Genomic DNA, 18,809 nt, shown 5'->3' on the forward strand with positions numbered 1-18,809 from the left:
GACCGAAAAGCTTTCGGAAATTCTCATTTAAAATTCGCGCGCTGTATATTTTCCGATATTTTAAGTTTATGTAGTTTGGCAGCACTGTCCTTAATTACTATGCCAAAAATGAGCGCGATCTGTCAGACAGTTCGTTTACGGCAGCTGTTGAAACCAGTTCACCTCAGTAGGGCGTTGCGAAAAAAACAATGGAAAAAAATATTGAACAAAGAGTTTGCATCAAATTTTGTGTTTCGAACGAAATTTCGTGTGCAGAATCGTTGCGAATGCTACAAAAGGCTTATGGGGAATCAGTTTTATCGAAAACTCAAGTTTATGAGTGGTACAAAGCCTTCCAGGACGGTCGTACGACCGTCGAAGACATTTCGCAACGCACTACTGAGGTGAACTGGTTTCAACAGCTGCCGTAAACGAACTGTCTGACAGATCGAGCTCATTTTTGGCATAGTAATTAAGGACAGTGCTGCCAAACTACATAAACTTAAAATATCGAAAAATATACAGCGCGCGAATTTTAAATGAGAATTTTCCGAAAACTTTTCAGTCTTAATGTATATAGTTTTTTACTTTGATATTTTTAGAAGTGAAGTATATACACATAAAGGGAACTGAAAAAAAGTTGGACTGAATGATTGACTCTACTGCAATCATTTTTAGATTGATGTGTCCAAGAAATTTCAATCATATTTTGAATTGCTAAGTTTGTTCTTAATGAGTCTTATTTAAAATTATTATTCTTTATGTATTGTAAATAAACTTTATAAGATTATTAACTTGCAACATAGACTAATAAACTCATATATGTAAATAAAACAAACGTTTTTATTAAAAGTTTTTCTTTTTTATTTATTGAATAAAATACTTTTTTAAATATACAGACCATTCAATTCTTTCCAATTGCTGTTTTAAACTAATATGCTGACGATCTGATACATTAAGTTACCTAATGAATAATAATAATACTTAATGAATAATTATTAAAATTATTAATAATAATTATCAACTAATAATTAAGTGATTAATAATTAATAATTGGAAAATAAAGCTCTTGTGAAAGTATATACGTCTTAATATGATTCGTGAGCTAATGACAACCTTTTTTTAGTTTTCATTCGTATTTGTTATTTATTTTAGTCGTATTTGAAAGACTGTTGTTGCTCGAAAAAAATGGAAAAAATAAACGCATCCCCGCCCTATTTATCAGTTGCATTTTGTGTAGTATTAAAAAATAAAATAAATGAGTTCAAAATTTCAAGTTCAAAATTTATAATCTGTTTATATATTCCAATCAATGTATCTGATTCAGCTCCAATATATTATAGTTTTTTTTCCAGTTTTGGGTTCTCCATGACAGATTTATTTTAAAAATTTCCCAAAAATTAATTATAAATGAGGTAGGTCACATAAAATAGCAAATGGTAAAAATATAATAAAAATTTATCCAATTTGGGTACTCCAAAAATACTGTGTATTAATTTTGTAGTATTATTTGTAATATCTGAAGCGCTTGGATCAATTATATTAGAATTTGGAGACCTTGAAGCAATTGCGAATTAAAAGGTAATAAAGTACATCCAGTCCATTATTTTTGCAGTTGGGTAAACTATTAAACATTGAAAATTATTTCATTAGTATTTGTAATTAAAATTAGACGTATATACGAATTGTTACTTACTTGCCAAAACATAAATAGGTTTTAGTAACATAGTCGTCAAGTTTGTACAGCTAATTTTGAAGCTTTGGCATCTCAGTAAAAGTTCTTTAAAAAAGGCAACCTAAGATGTCAGTCAAGCCTATTTCGTCCATTTACTTGATCACTTGAATAAATTACTAATTAGTAATCAAAAACTTTTGGACTATAAAAAATAACTGATTTTAAATTATTGAAGTACCTTTATTAGGAGCAAGTTTTTGCAACGCCATTTACTAACTCAACAAACATTTCGCTTGGACACAGTCTATGTCTTGAACGTGTGAGAACTGGGGTTGCACGAGAAATGCCTGTGAACTTGACATTCTTGTTACATTTTCTATTGGGTTTATGTGACGAAGAATTCTTTCGTAGACGCATATAACTTTGCGGTTTTCCAACATACATAGATTTCTTTCTGTTTTTTCCCGATCCCTTTTTATATTTTAATTCGGTCTTGCGCTTACGTTGACGTTTATTCTTAGTCTCGTACTTCTGTTTGCCTCGTAGAGCTTTTTGATTAGAATTTTTTTGCGAACTTTCTTCAGTAACTGGCTGAACTAAATCTAGTAGTGGTTCTATAATCATGTTTTTTAAGGTTCTCAAGAACTCCATTGCTGCGATAAACGAAATCTGACTAATTTCGCGATGTGTGTTAAGTATGATGAATACAAAATCAACAGTGGTTTACTTATAATTTGGCAATTCAAATATTTAAATATCCAGCGTCAATCAAAATTTACAAATTTCAAGTAAAGGATTTAGCTGAATACTTCAAATTATGGCTTCAGCGTTTCAAATAGTGCACACAAGAATTCATGTATTCCGTTTTACTTGATAAATATACAAAAAAAAATTTCAAGTCTTATGTAATCCCTTAAATTCTTAACACACACAAAATAAAAAAAAAATTATATGACAACTTTTAAATTTAAAACTTAAGGTAAGACAATTTTAAACTTCAAAACTGTAAGATTGCTATGATATTGTACAGTTTCATATACATATAATAATGTAGTGTTCTAATATAACACATTAAGTGATTTTGTTAGGGCCATGTTATGCAGAGTGTCTCGGGCACGGAAAATTCGCTCTTTCGGGCTATGCCGAAAATGCCAGCTCTCATGCCGACATTTGTACTCATGCCGTGCCCGAGACATTCTGCATAACATGGCTCTTAATGAACTTTCACAGCAAATGATTAAAAAACCCCAAGTTCGAACATACAAAACTAAGTAAGGCTTTGAGGCATTTGGCTAATGAACACTGACTCTGAACTTCAAATTTGGCAGGGCACCCTGGGTACTTATGATGGGTATATGGCAATACTCGTAACAGATGTGTGGTCAGCCAAAAATTCAGTTAAGTAAAATATATCTTTGCTGTTCTAATTCAGTACTTTTCAAAACCTTTCTGATAAATATTTATAAAAATATAACTTTAAGTTGTGGACTTAAATTTAAATATCTTGTTGAAGTTAAAAACGAAATTTTTTATTAGTCTTTCATGGGACTTCAGGATTGTAGGCATTTAGATTAAATATCAGCATTACTAATAGTAATCATAATTTAAGTCCTTATCGTAAGTCAGAAGTATGTGAAGTATTGCCATAGTAAAATTTAAATGTATGAAATTAAACAATACTTAATGAAACCATACGAAAATGTTTTACTCGTTTTTGAATAATGTATTTTTAATATTTCTACTTACCTCAAAAAGATCCTTTAACTTCGATAAGCGATATCAGTTTCAGGGAAAATTAAAAATCCTTCCCTTATTTTTCCAAGCTCTGATTTCTGTTATTTTAGTGAGGTCTGCTTGTTTATGACAAACAAGATACAAACAACAAATTTACCAAAAAAAATTTATAATTTGCATACGAAACAGATGACTGTTATGATGAAACTATACTCGATAAAAATGTTGAAACAAAAAAAATTTACTGTAATAAAAAAAAAGTAATTTTTTATTTAACAGCAAAAAAGTTTTAAACTCAATATTAATAAAAAAAATTTCAGTAATATTTGGCAGATAAAAAAAAGCATTGAAAAATAGAAAAAATTTTATAACACTAGTATGCTAAAAATTTCACAGTGATAAGTTGAGTGCCATTGGCTTTGATTAATATTCCTCGTAATTTTAAAAACAAAAAAGTGCATATTTGCTGTTCAAAAACGGAGGAATCTGCATGTAACCTATTTTGTACATTTTGTCAGGATTACGGCTCAGCGGTTTTGTTTCAATAAATGAGGGATTAATATCTTTGTAAAAAAGGATTCAATATCCGTTTTTTTTCTCAACGTGATATTTTATTCGCACCGAACGGAGTCCGATGGTCGATGATTGAAATGCGTGAAAGTAAAAAGGAAATTTTAGATACGTAAATAAATGCAAATTAGTTTAGTGTTCGGTATGAATTACACCCTTTTATTGAGTTAAATGAAAAGTTGATACTTTTTTTTAACTGAACTTATTTAAAGCAGAAGCACGTAATTTCTATTAATTTAGTTAATCACCTGTACCTAATATTATTAGAATTATATTCCCAGAACGACTTAATTGAATAAAGCAAATTCTATTTTGCTACTTGGAACAGTTAACATGCTTCCAAAATATTTTTGGTATGTGAATAAATAAATTTGTGCTAGTATTTATTTAAAATATGTGAATAATTATTACTTAAATATTCGTGAAATATATAAGGGACCACCAGATTTAATCTTTTTCAGGAATTTATTCTGTATGACGTAGTTTTAATGCACCGTATTATCTGTGCGGTTAACAAATATCTAGATGGATTAAATAAAAATTAAATCAAAGCCAAAAAGGAACTAGAAACTAATGTTTCTGATAGAAACTTATTTTAAACCGTTATTCAATTAAAAATTTATGAATTAATTAAATTAGTTAATTAAATTTTAACAATTAAAGATAAAAACTTTGTTGCTGTAATTTACTACTGTTCAAAAACCTTTCTGTTTAATAAAATTAATTGATTCATAGCACAGTAAACACCATAAAAATATGTAGTACTACAATAATAATTATGTATAATAATAACATATACATATAATTTTTTTTTATTTATTATCGGAAAATGAAAGTATGAAGTGAAGAACCTAATTTATTTGTTTAGATAAGAGTTTTAATTTATAATATATACTTGTCGTATTTATTCTTACGAAGTAACGCATTTTTTTCACTCAGAATTATTATTATATTCTGATGCGCAGGTTATTGTTTCTAAATTAGTGGTCAAATGGAATAAATTTACGATTATAGTGTAATAAAAATTACAATCATTGTAATAATTAATAATACTCATACACAATTTAATACATTTTCTCTGAAATGTTTTAATGTATATAAAATTGTAGTATATATATTTAATTTATTATTAGATAAAGTTACATATTTTTTATATGAGTTACATCTGCTTTCAATTGTATTTTTACGTATATTTACTTCAAATGTTTTTTTAATTTATATAATATATTAAGTTATAAGTGAAAACTGCACCAGTTCTTTTTTGATTTTCATTATTTATTTACATTGATTTCAAGGAAGCTATATTATTTCAATAAACCATAAAATATGCCAACTCATTCCTTAATAATTATTATTCTAATTATTATTAACATGCTAATTTACATATGAGTGACACGACAGGACATTTGCTTCCTGTCACCCTGGGACTACATACACAAAGCACTTCTAACACCAGTCTTATTAAATTCTAGTAGAAAAAAGAAAAGCGAAAGTAAGGAAAGAAGTAGAAGAAGGAAGTTGATGAATGTCTCTTTGTGTATTTGTTTTATAAATCTATTTTTATGATTTATATTTTGTATGAATAAATCGTATTAAGTGTCAAACCCTCGTTTTCGAAATACATTACTGATCTATTATAGACGATGTCTTATGTTTCTGTTCATTTAACTTATGCATTCAGCAGGAATTTTTTAAGGCGTGTGTACTTCATTCTGCATTACAAAAAAGGATAATAAATAAATACAGTTGCGTATAGAATTTTTTGTTAGCCTTAAAAAATTTGTTATTCTTTAAACTATTCTTTCGAGGAATACAAAATTCCTTTATGGAACTTTTTTTCAGATTTTATTGCAGCAAGGTGTGTTCAAGACTATTAAATTATAAAATTTTATGGCGTCATCGTGAGAATTTAAAATTTTTTATACGATACTCATTAGCATATTAAGCAACATCTGCAGTATATTTCTTACTAATGTATTCAATAAAATTGAGATTTTTTAATTTGTGTTTAATATTTTCTGTATCTTCTTTTGCACATCACACATCAACACTTTTTATTTGCTGATTCACACTCAGCTCAACAAGTTAATCCATGTTTTCGCAACCTACGTTTAAATTAATTGCCAATAATTTCCAATTAAGTGTGACTGATCCGATACTTATTGTGTAGTCATTGTTATCCTTTTGCTCGGTAGAGGGGTGTTTGGCAAATTTCCATACAGTTCAATTCATACAATAGGAATTTTCACTTTTTATCCTTATTGATTATTGTTGTCTATATTTTGTTATCGTCTATGTTCAATAGTTTTTTTGTCACTCACCTTTGTGAGGTTGTTTTCATCCCTATATCAAAGATTGAGGACCGCCAAATTTGCCAATTCGGAATGAATTGTTTGCAAATCAACGTTTTGTTAATAAAGTGTCACTGCGTGTGCTGATTTGTAATCGCTGATGAGGTTAATTTTTATTGTTTGCGTATTGACTTTGATTGTTTTTTTATTTGTTTGCCATTTATGAAGAAAACAATTACTGATTGAAAATCAAGAATAGAGGAGAAAGTCGTAATTATACTGGGTGTTGACAAAGAAAGTCACAACAATTTGCAACCCCTTGCAAAATTTTATAAATGCCTTTTGTTGTGGGTACGACATGCTTTTACTTTTCGTCCTCGATTATTTGCAAGTAGTAATTTTTACTAAGAGAATCCTGATTATGCGGATAATTCATATTTTTCGTGTTAAAAAAGAAACTATCAAGAAATTTTTTTCCCTTATGGAATAAACATTTTACTTATATTATTACATTATTATCAGTTGTACATTTCACGAGTTGTGATTAAAAACTAAAGAAATTTTAGCGTTCTTTGAGAAATATTAATTAAAATTCAATTTTCATCCGAAAGTAGTCTTTCTTTGGTATTATGTGGTTTCTGATTTGAGGAACTGTTGGGTAATTGTTAGAGGTAAGTTCTCAATTCTCATCCCAAAGTAGTCTTCCTTTGATATTATGCACTTGTGCCACCGTAGTTTTTATTTTGAGGAACTGTTTGATAATTGTTGGAGGTAAGTTCTCAATTTTCTCTAGAATTTCTTCTTTGTTTGTTTATTATTGAAAACAGATATAAGCGAATATATATTTTAAGTGGTTTGATAATACTTATTCATAATTGTTGCGTTATATTTGCAAGTTATCTTGGCTGGTCTTATAAAATAAAATTTTAATATGAAATAGAGTGGCATCATTGTTTTAAAATTTATTTTGATTTTTAATTAAGTTAAATAATTTAAATCTAATTTAAATTAATAATTATGAAATTTATGATTACGATTTGTAAACCTATCGTAATCAATCATTTAATCAGTATGCCCTGTTAATACACTTTTAGTGCAATTTTTATTTTCGATTATTAACAATTTTCATTTTTTATTGTTAAGTCTCTATGAGAAGTTTTATTGCTTTGTTTGATTTAAGTGAAAGAACCATAAGATCATGTCCTTTCTTTAAAGAAATTGTCGATGAACGTTGTTTATTGTGCCATTGTAACTGCAATGCACGGTATTAATTTTGTTAAATCAATGGTTTTAATATAGAAAATATATAATGGATCCACTGAAAAAATAGAAACCTTAATTTTTAAAAGCATCCACGTTAAGTGCAACAATTTGAATTACTATATTTAAATGCTGATATGTAAAGAAATTGGGTACACAACACGAAAATTTGGGCACCATGATTATTTAAAAGCCGATATATTGAACGTTGAAAAAGGATTAGTTCATTGCTTCTCAAATAGCAAATAAAAAAGTATTTTTCGTTGTGTAGTTATTGGTTACGAAAACGGATATATTACAATATTTCAAAGTGTAAGTCACTGCATGTTGATCATAGTGACATTTGTTTTTCTTATCAACACAATCTTCCCATTTGAACCTAAAGATGGGATGTACCTTAAGCTGCTAAAACAAAATTAGAGTATATCAATATCGTAATATACTGTAATTGTAACCAAATGCAAGTTACGTCTTTAAGGTAGGGTCGATTGTATACTTTGGTAAAAATGCCAAAGTATACAAATAATAAAGTATTCCCTGAATATAATAATAATCTTGTTCACATTAAATAGCATATTAATTTATTAGTTACTGGATTTAAACTATATAGAATACTTTACATAGTTTTTGCAGTTCAGTAACTTAGGGAATTGCTGAGTAATATGAGGTTATCTTACAAAGAGTATTGATATCGAAATTATATATTTAGTACGTGACAAACATTTATGTTATGTTATACTTCAACTTTGCAATTAAATTACTAATAAATATATTATTTGTGCAATACTTCAAATTTAAATATTAAACAGGAATTTTATGATATATTAACCCTATATAGAAAGTAGAGTGATAAGAAAACAAGAATATTAAAATAAGAAATATTTCATTTATTTAAATTCACATTTAAAAACTTCTTGACTACCCAACAGATCTCTATTCGATAATAGATTACTTGTTATGTAGATATTAATACTTAATTAAATTATTTAAATAATTGAAGTGTTAATAATTTTAGAGAAAGTCGAAGGCACTTGTTTTATTACTTAAGATGTGACTTAAATTACATTTCTCGTAAATTATGGAAATATTCATGTCCTTTTAATTTAACAAATGATTATCAATCATCAGCAATTCACATCGCTGAAAAAATTCCATTGAATTGAGTTTTGATTTGCAAAGAACTTTGATTAAAATCGTAGGTAGATAGGCAGTCAAGCAGTAATAACTTCATTCAATCAATACAGAAATCAGAATATTTCAAGCCTCTGTTGATTAGAGGAAAGTTTTTTTCATTACTACTACCTTTTAAATGAAAAAGGAACGTTAATTTGAACAAAATGAGAAAATAAATAAAAAATATATTTTCAATCAATTCCCTTATGAACAATTGGAGTTGCAAATTATTTTCTAATGAAGTATATACGATAGATACGAATACATACGAACATCGGATGGAAAATTTAATAGTTTTTAAATAAAAAGTAAAAGTATTTAATTAATGTGCAACAATAATTATATTTAATAATATTTAATTGATATTAAATATTAAAGAAAAAGTGTACCAGATTATCATAAATATCATTATCATACCACATGAAAGTATTACTATATTATAATTGAAAATTATTATAAATTACTTCGTTATTATAGACTAAAGTACATGTAACTCTATCAGATATGTGGTTAATATATTTTTAAAAATATTAAAATAATATATAAATGAAATAAATTTTTTGTAAAATTGAGAAAAGAAAACACCGCGAAAGTTCAAGATACGGATTAGAAAGGTTATTAATAAAAAATAAGTAATTATATTATATACTATATTGCATTATTTATTAATATATTAAGCTATGATTTTAGTATTTTTTACTTCATTTTTTATTTTTGTAAGTTTTCTTGCAGTTCAAATATAACTTCCACCACAATAACTTTTCATTTAAATATATTGAATATCTTAACAAAAGGAACTAAACACAAAAAATATAATAAAAAATATTCATTGTATAATAAATAATAAGAGTAAAAAATTCTTTCATAATGGAATTTCAATTTGACCCACGTGGATATGAATGCCAAGAAAAATATTTCTGCTGTTCTTTGCCCAATCCATGTGTCCGCAACAGCATAAGCCCACCTATTTTATGCTTATTTTATTAAAAATGAAAAATGAGAAAAACCTACCAAAAATATATGCAAAAAATTGTGTTCAAAACAATTTTCTTCATAGCCAGCGACTTACGCCTCACGAAATTGGTTTCGAAGAAAATGTATTCCCTATGAGAAATAATACCAAATTCGAAAGCATTCCGATGCCAAAATTTTGGATATGCATTAGTGACATTGAAAATACCGCTACTGGTATAGAAAATATATTATTAATAAGTTTGTTTAAGTATAAAATGAAACTATTGTATTTGTAATCGTTAACATCAAAGAGTAATTATTTTGATTTATATTTTTCTATTTTATATCTACTAAAAGTATATTTAACAGTATACTAATCAGTTTACTACATGATTGCGTGTTTGGGGATACGATTACCATATTAGTAATATAGATTTATATTATAAGATATAATATAAATATAATATAATCTTCACAAATTGGTCCAATAATGAAACTATGTATAAAGGCCAATTTTAATATGAACACAAGTTTTGATTTAATATTAAATTAATATTCATTCAATTGATTTTAAGTGACATTTTTTTACTCAAAATTAATACTTAATTGACATTTATCTTAAGCGTATGTTGTTAGTTTGACTCTAACAATATTTAGCATTAAATGTTAATAGTTTTTGAAATTAATTATATATTATAAAAATTATTTCAGAATTAATTACACTATTAATAGTACGGATCTGAGCTATTGAGCTCTATCTCCATACATAAATCGATGTTAAAATGTCGTCTACAGTTTCCGTTAACTTTACCGTCTAATATAGTTTAAAAAAGTGGTGAGAAAATAATACCGTTTGAAAACCCATTTGCAGTTGAAGCAATTTCTTGAAATATTTTATGTTGCAACCAATCCTTTAAAGTTTAATTTATAAATAAGGTTTGAGGATATCATAGGAAATATTAAAATTATAGATATAAGAGGGTCTTCTGGGTGCATATTTAATAGAATGGTTATGAAATATAAAATAAATCAGTTGATTGCTATAAATGTGGATTGCTATAAACTGCCACTAAATTGTGGTACCAGTAGTGTGAAATATCTTTATATATATTCTTTTGATTGACCATCATGTTACTTATAATTTATGTTCTTATATTCATGTTAAAGTTAGTTATGCGACACATAAACTCTGCTATGACGTAAATACCACACTCAAAAAAAAATTTCAGTCAAAGAATTATTTTAAAAACATTATTCAAATTTATTTTGTTGCTTAAAATGGCATTGTAATTGAATGTGTTAGGAATCTATGGTATTCAAACTTTTAGATAATTTTTGCAGGAGACCTTTGTTTTCTCAAAAAATATTTTCTAATCATCTTTTGTCAATAATTTATGTTTTAAATACTTATTGATAAGGAATGATTCTTCAATCTTTCATCGTTTTCTAGTCATCACCATTTGAAGAAACCTACTTACATTGTTTTTCTGACAATGACGGATAAATTTGTTCATCATCACCAACACACCCTACCATATTAAAAGACAAATTAAGGTAACATAGGAACATTTATTCAACAATTCTAAGATGCGGTCAATAATACCATGTAAATATATTTAATTTCGACTGCGTTACATCCAAACATATTTCGCATTTGAAAATATACAAGAAACTGACAATTTTGCATTAAAAATTTTGGTATATCAAATTCTCGTCAACTGTTTTCCATCAACCACCTCTTAGAGTACTTAACTTTAACGTTAATAGATAACTACTATTAAATAATTTACTGTTACTTAACAATATTCCTTAAAACTATATTTGAGCAGTTACCTTCAGCAATTCCATTCACCAGTTGAAACAACTGCTCACTGGGGTTGTTCTTGTATCTAGATCTTGTAAGTAGTGGTCCTTGCTGAACGCTTCGAATTGAGTCGAATTGAGTTAGTTTTTTTGATAATCTTCCTGCTGATCGGTTTCTACACACTCGGCTATTTTTGTTTTGGTTTTGAATTTTGTTTTTAAATTTGCGTTTTCTATTATTTTTGAAATAGCCTAAATATACAACATTGGCAACCATAGCTCCACAGATTTTCTTGCAAGCATTGAATAAACGAGTTAAAGCCATATTTACTAACTAAAGCAGGGACGTAGGATAACTTTGTTAGAATTACTGAAAAGAGTTATTCTAGGAAAAATAAAAGATCTTAAAGAAAGAGATATATATATCATTATACTTACGAAACCAATCCTTAAATAAAAGTTTTGAATGGAAGGACTCGATTTTGTGAGTTAAATGGCAGGGTAGTCTAAAAACATATAAAATATTGTTGACTTTAATATACAATATAATCTTTAAAATTTAAAGCTATTTTAATTGTAAGAAATATGTAATATTTTTATAAAGAATGAATTTTAATATAAATAATATTTTGTGTTTTTTTACGAATTAATCTTAGATTAAATTCTTAACTAGTATTGATGTTTTGTTTTGTTATATTGTGCAATAGAACATCTTTTATTAAAATAAATTTTGCTCCTTATGTAAAACAATATGTTCCGACGCAAAATGTAGAGTTTCTGGGTAACCAAAAAGTTGAATACGAAAGCAATTTTCGTATCCTGCATGTATAATTTCCTTGTCTGTCTCCACAAATAACAATCAAAATTGTGGTGCGGCCAAATTGCATAAATATGAATAAACTTGGAAGCGAATACAAACATTAATGCGAAAAGTATAAGTTTTTGGGATTTTCTTATCAAATTTAAATAAAAAATTTTTGCAGAATGAAATGCGAACTTTTTTATAAATTTATAATATTCTAGAGTATATCAATATATAACCATATGTATTTTGAGTTTATATTATTATATGAAACTTGTAAGAGTTTTTATATTTCATTGCTAAGGCTAAAAATTTAGAGAGGTTTTATCAGATAAAAAATTTAAAAGAAACAATGGGAAAATTTAGGCAGGGCCAAGAAAATAGAAAAGAATCTTGATTAAATTTGCTTGAGAAAACAATGTATCCATAATGAATATTGCGTATTTTTATCATACAAAAAGGCTTTCTATATGGGTAAACTACAAAACAAATCTCAATTTGTCTCTCTAACCTTTGCTGATTTGTAGTATTTAGGGATTTGACGTTTTGACTGCTCAACTGTCATATTTGACTTCCCTTCCGATTAAAGGTTTTTAAGGTGAGTCAAATTTGTCGTAATAGATGACACAAGTGCAGTTTCCACCATTTAGTACTGCTGGTGTATAACTGGTAGTGAGTGAGTTTCACTTACGGCACTCGACTGGAGATGTAAAGCTGGTGCCACGGTGGTTATGGCAAGCATTTGGTTCCCTTAAGCGAGTGTCGTGGTAACTGAGATTAAGAATCTTATAAACAGTCAATAACTTTTTCCAACTGCGTGCTGTGAACAGCAGAAATATTAAATAGGTTACGTTTCCCATAAAGCAGTAAGCTATATCCAAATATAAAGCTTCAATGGAACTCCTTGGCATTCCAATGGAACGTTTATTAGTGCATTACACTGATACATTGGTTAAAAACACCGTGGTGTAAAGCCAACCCAGATGGGAATCTGGACTATATCACATTCGTCTTAACGAAAGTCATTTAGCTGTCAGATCTTTGATGATTTAGTTAACCAGTGGATTTTATGATTTTTGAATTTCAAAGAATATGATACAATGATGAGACTTATTTTAGAATATACCATATATATTTATAAACATACACATACGTGCCTTTACGAAACGTCCTTTACATTTAGTTCAAATCACGTTTGCAAAGTTTTCACTGAAAATTTTATTTCTATTTATTTGAATGCATGCGAGATAACTGAAAAAAAAAGAATGTTAAAAAATTACCAAAAATCAAACAAAAACTATAATTCTAATACTTTTTAATAGTTTTCAATAAACTTAAGTATATATAACTAAATCTGTGACATATACTCAATAGAGATAATAGCGTAAACAATCTCTATTAGAATATTTTCTTTGAACTGTCAATTAGATAATGTACATATATATAATTTTTAAAATTAATTTGACATTAAAGTAAAAGCTTAGATAGCTTAGATAGATTATTTCAACAGAACGTTTACTTACCAATTACTTGTGACCATTCATCATATGACAGACCGTTATGTGATCAATTTTTAAGCTCAGGCCACGACCAAAGGTATGTTATAAGAAAGTCATATCTGGATTGTCAATTTCGTACTTTTGCTACTAGTTTAGTAGCAAAAGTACTAAAAGTAGTAGAAGTTTGTATTTCTGTGAATGTGCTTACGTATCTATACAAAAATGCCTATATTTACTAGTAATGTGCAAAAATTTTGACATTTATTAGTGAGCAACACTATCCCCTGTTCCCCTGTAAAGGAATACCTTGACACTATCCCCTGATCTCCTGTGAAGGAATACCTTAACGGCGATCTCCAGGATTTTCAGCTGAGAATGTGTGTACTTTCTAGTTTGAAGATATGTATAACTCAATGAGTCGTGCATGAGTCGGGAATGCAAATGGTACGGGTGATTTGTATTTTTAGAAGATTTTCCTTTCAGGTTCGATACCCAAAAAAGAAAAAAAAACACTAAACACTATTTTGATCAACTTGACGAGGCTTTCCTTATAAATTTTTTAATTTACTTTGAAAAGAAAAAGAATTTTATATGTGAAGTAACCAGGTCTGTATAATATGGCCATAGGATACACTTTAACAAAACAAAATCCTTTTACATATACTTTATATACAATAGAGTCCGATAACTTTTGTTACACAAAATCAGAGTAAAATTGATGGAATTCATGCATAAAAAAAATTAATTGAAACTTAGAAGTAATTGGATGTATTGGATGTTAAAGTTCTAACAATACTGTAAAGTTCCAAACATTACAAAAAGTAAATCTAAAATATTCCGCCAATGCTTCTAAGATTTGCTTACTTTTGTAATAATAGAATGTTTGTCTAAGCTATAAAAAAATGGAATTTATTCGGTATTAATTAATAAAATACACAAACAAATGTTAATTGTTAGAGACCTTAGAGACCTAAGGCTGGAGTTTGCAAATCGATTATGCCAGCGCTTGACCTAAACCATCGTATATGTTTTACAGGTTGTTTAAGTTGTAGCTTTCAATTGTATCAATTGTATATCTAATTCCTGCACAATAATGGCTATCGAAGATATCGTAGATAATAAAACATACTTGGTGACAGATCATTCTCAAATCTGCAATGATAGTGTTGTATAATAGTACCAAGTTATTGCAAAATTCATTTGACGATTGATTTTAAACGCACATTCTGTTTGTATTATCCTTCAAATACCTGATGAAGTAAAATGGATTAGTACGTTGTTATTAACCTTTATTAGCAAGTTTAGTGATTTAATTTGGCAAAATCAAAGTTAAGGCCCTGGCGACATTCTTGCCGGGTTTGACTGCCAGTTCGCAATGTAAACTTGAACTATGAAAACACCAAAGTGCTGTTATAAAGCATTTTAATACATTGTATACATATAAACCTATACTTGTATGTACAATATGTATGTGGATTTATATTACTTTTCATACATAATATTGTATTTACATTATGAATAATTATCTGATTTGCCAGTTCAGCCTTCATATATTTCATATTAAATATTATTCTTGATGTAAATATTAGACTAAAATTGAAACAAAATTTTCTCTCTTATTTCTTATTCAAAGATGGTTAAGCTATTAATGCATAGTACACATATTAATGAATATCATACTAATATAACCAAAAAGTTCGTGATTGGGAATAATAAAAATTTATATATACATAAAATCAAAGAAATTTATCTGATGTTTTCAAAACTGTAATTGTGAGTGAATATTTTCTCACATAATGGAAGCTCACGAAATGCACAAAATATGATACAAAGCGTTCGCCCACCCCAAAGCGGTAATTGTTCCCGAGTGTGTGTAAAGGTAGTAAACATTGGAAGACCCACACAATGAAGCTAACGATGACAACAAGCACATTTTTTCCACAACAACAACGAACACACTTTAGCATTCACTGCAAAAAAAAAAGAAATTGCCTGTACAATCAGCCCACGACCTGCTACCCAGAAACAAGCCATTGCCACCCCCGAAAATATGAAAAAAAATAGAAAGAAAAAAGAGAGTACAACAACTACACTGAAATAAAAACAAACATGGTAGCGCGGAAGTCAGTTTGCAACCATTTTCCAATGATGGATTTTAAAAATTTTAATGGTTCCTCGCGGATGAGCAACTTTTAAGGCTTGTTTGAGTGTGACTGAGACTGAGACTGAGAAGGCGACTTCGATAACTAAAAAATTTCCGAGGAAGTATGTGAATGTCTGTGCGTATGTTACTGTGGTATACTGTGGGTGGTGTCGGGTGCTCGCACTTTTTTCCTTACTTTTACATCATCGATCGTCGGCCATTGAGGGTAAAAAAATTGTATTAAAATGTCTAAAAAAATTTCGTAAGGTTGCTGTTCCAGTGTTTGCAAGTTTGTCTGTGCTCCGCATTGAGGGTTGGAATCGATATTTCGAATATTTCGTTAGTAAAATATAATCTAATATTAAGGTAAAATTTTGAGTTGTTTGCTGGTGGGAGACGGTGACTAGGTGTGGGCTTAGTTGGGCGCACGTACAAAAAGATTAGGCTATTGCCACTGTTGTGTTGGATATTTACAAATGATAATTTTAAATGGCTTCCGCGCATTTGTTTGTTTTGCCATATTTGATTTTCATAAAATAACAAATTTTTAATTTTATTGTAACCTTGCAAACCAAATTTAATTTCCTAGCAACTTTTTGATTTTTCACCCTACCTTAGTCCCATCGCCTTCAGGCTTGCCTCTTCGGTCCTATTTTCAACTTTAACTTGGGTTTTTCTGTTCACGTTGAAGTTGTTGTTGGATTGTACTGTTGTGTACTGTTTAATTCGTTGCATATGCCAGACATTTACTTCAGCTTAAGGCACTGATAAAGTCCTTTACTGATATTTAAATGCTAATTGCTTTTTAATTCCGTAATTTCTTAACGAAAAATATTGTAGACAGCGTTGCTTTAATGCGGATTATTTTTACAAGCTAATTTCTTATGTAAATTCTATGTTGAGTCCATTCCTTGTTTTGATTCTATAATCCTTGCAAAAATTGTAATTTTAAGGCGTTTGCTATTGAACAGCGGGAAGAACAATAATTAAACTGTAATTACATTTTGAATTATGTATGAACTTAACTTTTAAGTAAGTAAAGAAAGCAGCTTATGGTTTGAAAATTTATTTTTTAAATAATAGCTTTAAGAAAATTATTTTTCGGAAAAGAAAATTATTTTATTATAAGTTTGATAGGTATGTATTATTATTAAAATTATTGTCGTATAATCGCCAAACAGCCATTACTGCGGCTAGAAGAGTCCTATTGTACCAATTTCGCTATTGATTACAAAAAGCCCTTTAGAGCTTTACATACAAAGTCCAAAATTAGATCTAGAAAAGATCTCTTAAATTGTTCTGGTGACAGAAATTCCATACGAAAGCTGGACAGTCACAAAGAATATGCATAGTAGTTTCCTCATATTCCTCAGATTATGTATCAAATAATCTGCATTCCGAATTAACAAATTATCGTAGTTTATGATGGTGATATTTCAGACCATAATGACCTGTAATGAAATTCGTTACCAATGTTTTGTTTTTTCTATGTCATGGGAAGTCTTCTCAGTACACCAGCCGTATATAATTCTTCCTCTCTTGAATTATTCGTTTTCTACTGGCTCAGTTTAGCTCACAAAAGAGTAGATGGTCTGTAAAAGCAGTTTTTGATGCAGTTCTGGTAAGCTTATCAGCTTGTTCATTTCACAAAACTCCCATGCGATTCGGAACCCAGTAAATACTTATTTCGCGCTGCATGTAACTGTTGAAACTCGTAACCTGTTTCGAAAGTCCAAGAAGACAGAGATTCCAGGTCACTGGCTGTCAGAGTAAATAACAGTTCTCGAGCCAGATGGTTTTTTAATGATATTGGATCTTATGCATAAGTTGATTGCATGGATTTCAACTTGGAAGGCACTCGGGCTTTTCCCCTTGCCTCCGAAATTCTGGTGTTGGGTCCATATACACTACCCCCAGTGCTTCCATTCATTTTTGATCCATCTGAGTACCAAACCAAACTTTTTGGGTTAACCTGTTTGCCTTCATTTTCCCGTGTTGAACGTGATGGTGGGTGTTTCTCAAATTTTCTGCAAAAGCGATAGAGTTTTGTTTTGTAGTCTTCATCGCACTGAGCTATATTGTGTGCTCCAATACGTGATACTAATGTAATTCGTATGTAAATGTGATTCTTATTTATTTTCACTTCAACTTGTTCTTTTTTTCCAATTTATCTCTTTACTTAATGAGTATAAATACTTTAAGTTTTTTTTATTTACAGTTGTTTATAAATAAGTTATTTATAATAATAAAGTTATTATTTATAATAATAAGTTATTTTTCAAATACAACACTTCACTCAGTAAGACAAACCTATATGATTTGTGGACAAATGATACTTGTCAAAATTTTAAAACATTTGGATAAAACTAATTATACGCTGTGAATAATGAATTCTCTTCGAGTTTAATGGATTTGCATTATATTGTAAGATGCCACACAGTGTTGCAAAACTAAAATTACAAATTCCAAATTCAGTTTATTTCTGAACCAATATAGACATTCAATATAGTACATGTATTTAGTACATCCAATTTCATTTTACTTCTAGGCATAGTTGAGCTATAACTTTATATTCTAAAGTTTTAAAACTCAAGGGTTGTCTGTATAAACACGACTTTTTGTGTAGAAGGCCAGTGATGACAAATTATATGTTCGGAGTGGGCAGTTAACATGACTGAAATGTGAATCTAAACAACTGGTTGACTAATTTTAAACAGGATGTGTTGTATTGATTATAGCACTGTCCTGTAGAAATACCATTTCTTTCACTTCATGTCTCTAGTATCGCGCAAGAAAAAACCAAATTATATGGCTGTTGTGATCACAGTTATTATAAGTCAGGCCGACCACGCCTACTTTTACATTACTAGGTCTTTTCTTTTGTAATAATATATGAATCAACACTTTTTGAAACCGCTTAACTTAT

General features: G+C 28.8%; 2 long non-coding RNA genes across 8 annotated transcripts; both read right to left on the reverse strand.

Moving 5' to 3' along the window:
• Positions 1–891: 891 nt before the first annotated feature.
• LOC119673322 lies at positions 892–3,640 on the reverse strand. Of its 3 annotated transcripts, XR_005252044.1 has the most exons (5): positions 3,401–3,640; positions 1,893–2,523; positions 1,676–1,817; positions 1,065–1,603; positions 892–943 (listed from the first exon to the last, which is right to left on the reverse strand). It is a non-coding gene; the product is annotated as an uncharacterized LOC119673322 (long non-coding RNA). The 3 variants fall into 3 exon arrangements; XR_005252042.1 differs by lacking the exon at positions 892–943 and having other exon boundaries at positions 1,044–1,603; XR_005252043.1 differs by lacking the exon at positions 892–943 and having other exon boundaries at positions 1,044–1,603; positions 1,893–2,574.
• Positions 3,641–11,185: 7,545 nt separating this feature from the next.
• On the reverse strand, positions 11,186–13,653 carry LOC119670403. Of its 5 annotated transcripts, none has more exons than XR_005251713.1 (5): positions 13,554–13,653; positions 13,395–13,492; positions 11,878–11,945; positions 11,470–11,773; positions 11,186–11,410 (listed from the first exon to the last, which is right to left on the reverse strand). It is a non-coding gene; the product is annotated as an uncharacterized LOC119670403 (long non-coding RNA). The 5 variants fall into 5 exon arrangements; XR_005251714.1 differs by having other exon boundaries at positions 11,470–11,795; XR_005251710.1 differs by having other exon boundaries at positions 11,470–11,809.
• Between the last annotated feature and the right edge of the window lie 5,156 nt (positions 13,654–18,809).

The sequence above is a fragment of the Teleopsis dalmanni genome, chromosome 1, assembly GCF_002237135.1.
Source record: "Teleopsis dalmanni isolate 2A chromosome 1, ASM223713v2, whole genome shotgun sequence".
NCBI lineage: Eukaryota > Metazoa > Arthropoda > Insecta > Diptera > Diopsidae > Teleopsis > Teleopsis dalmanni.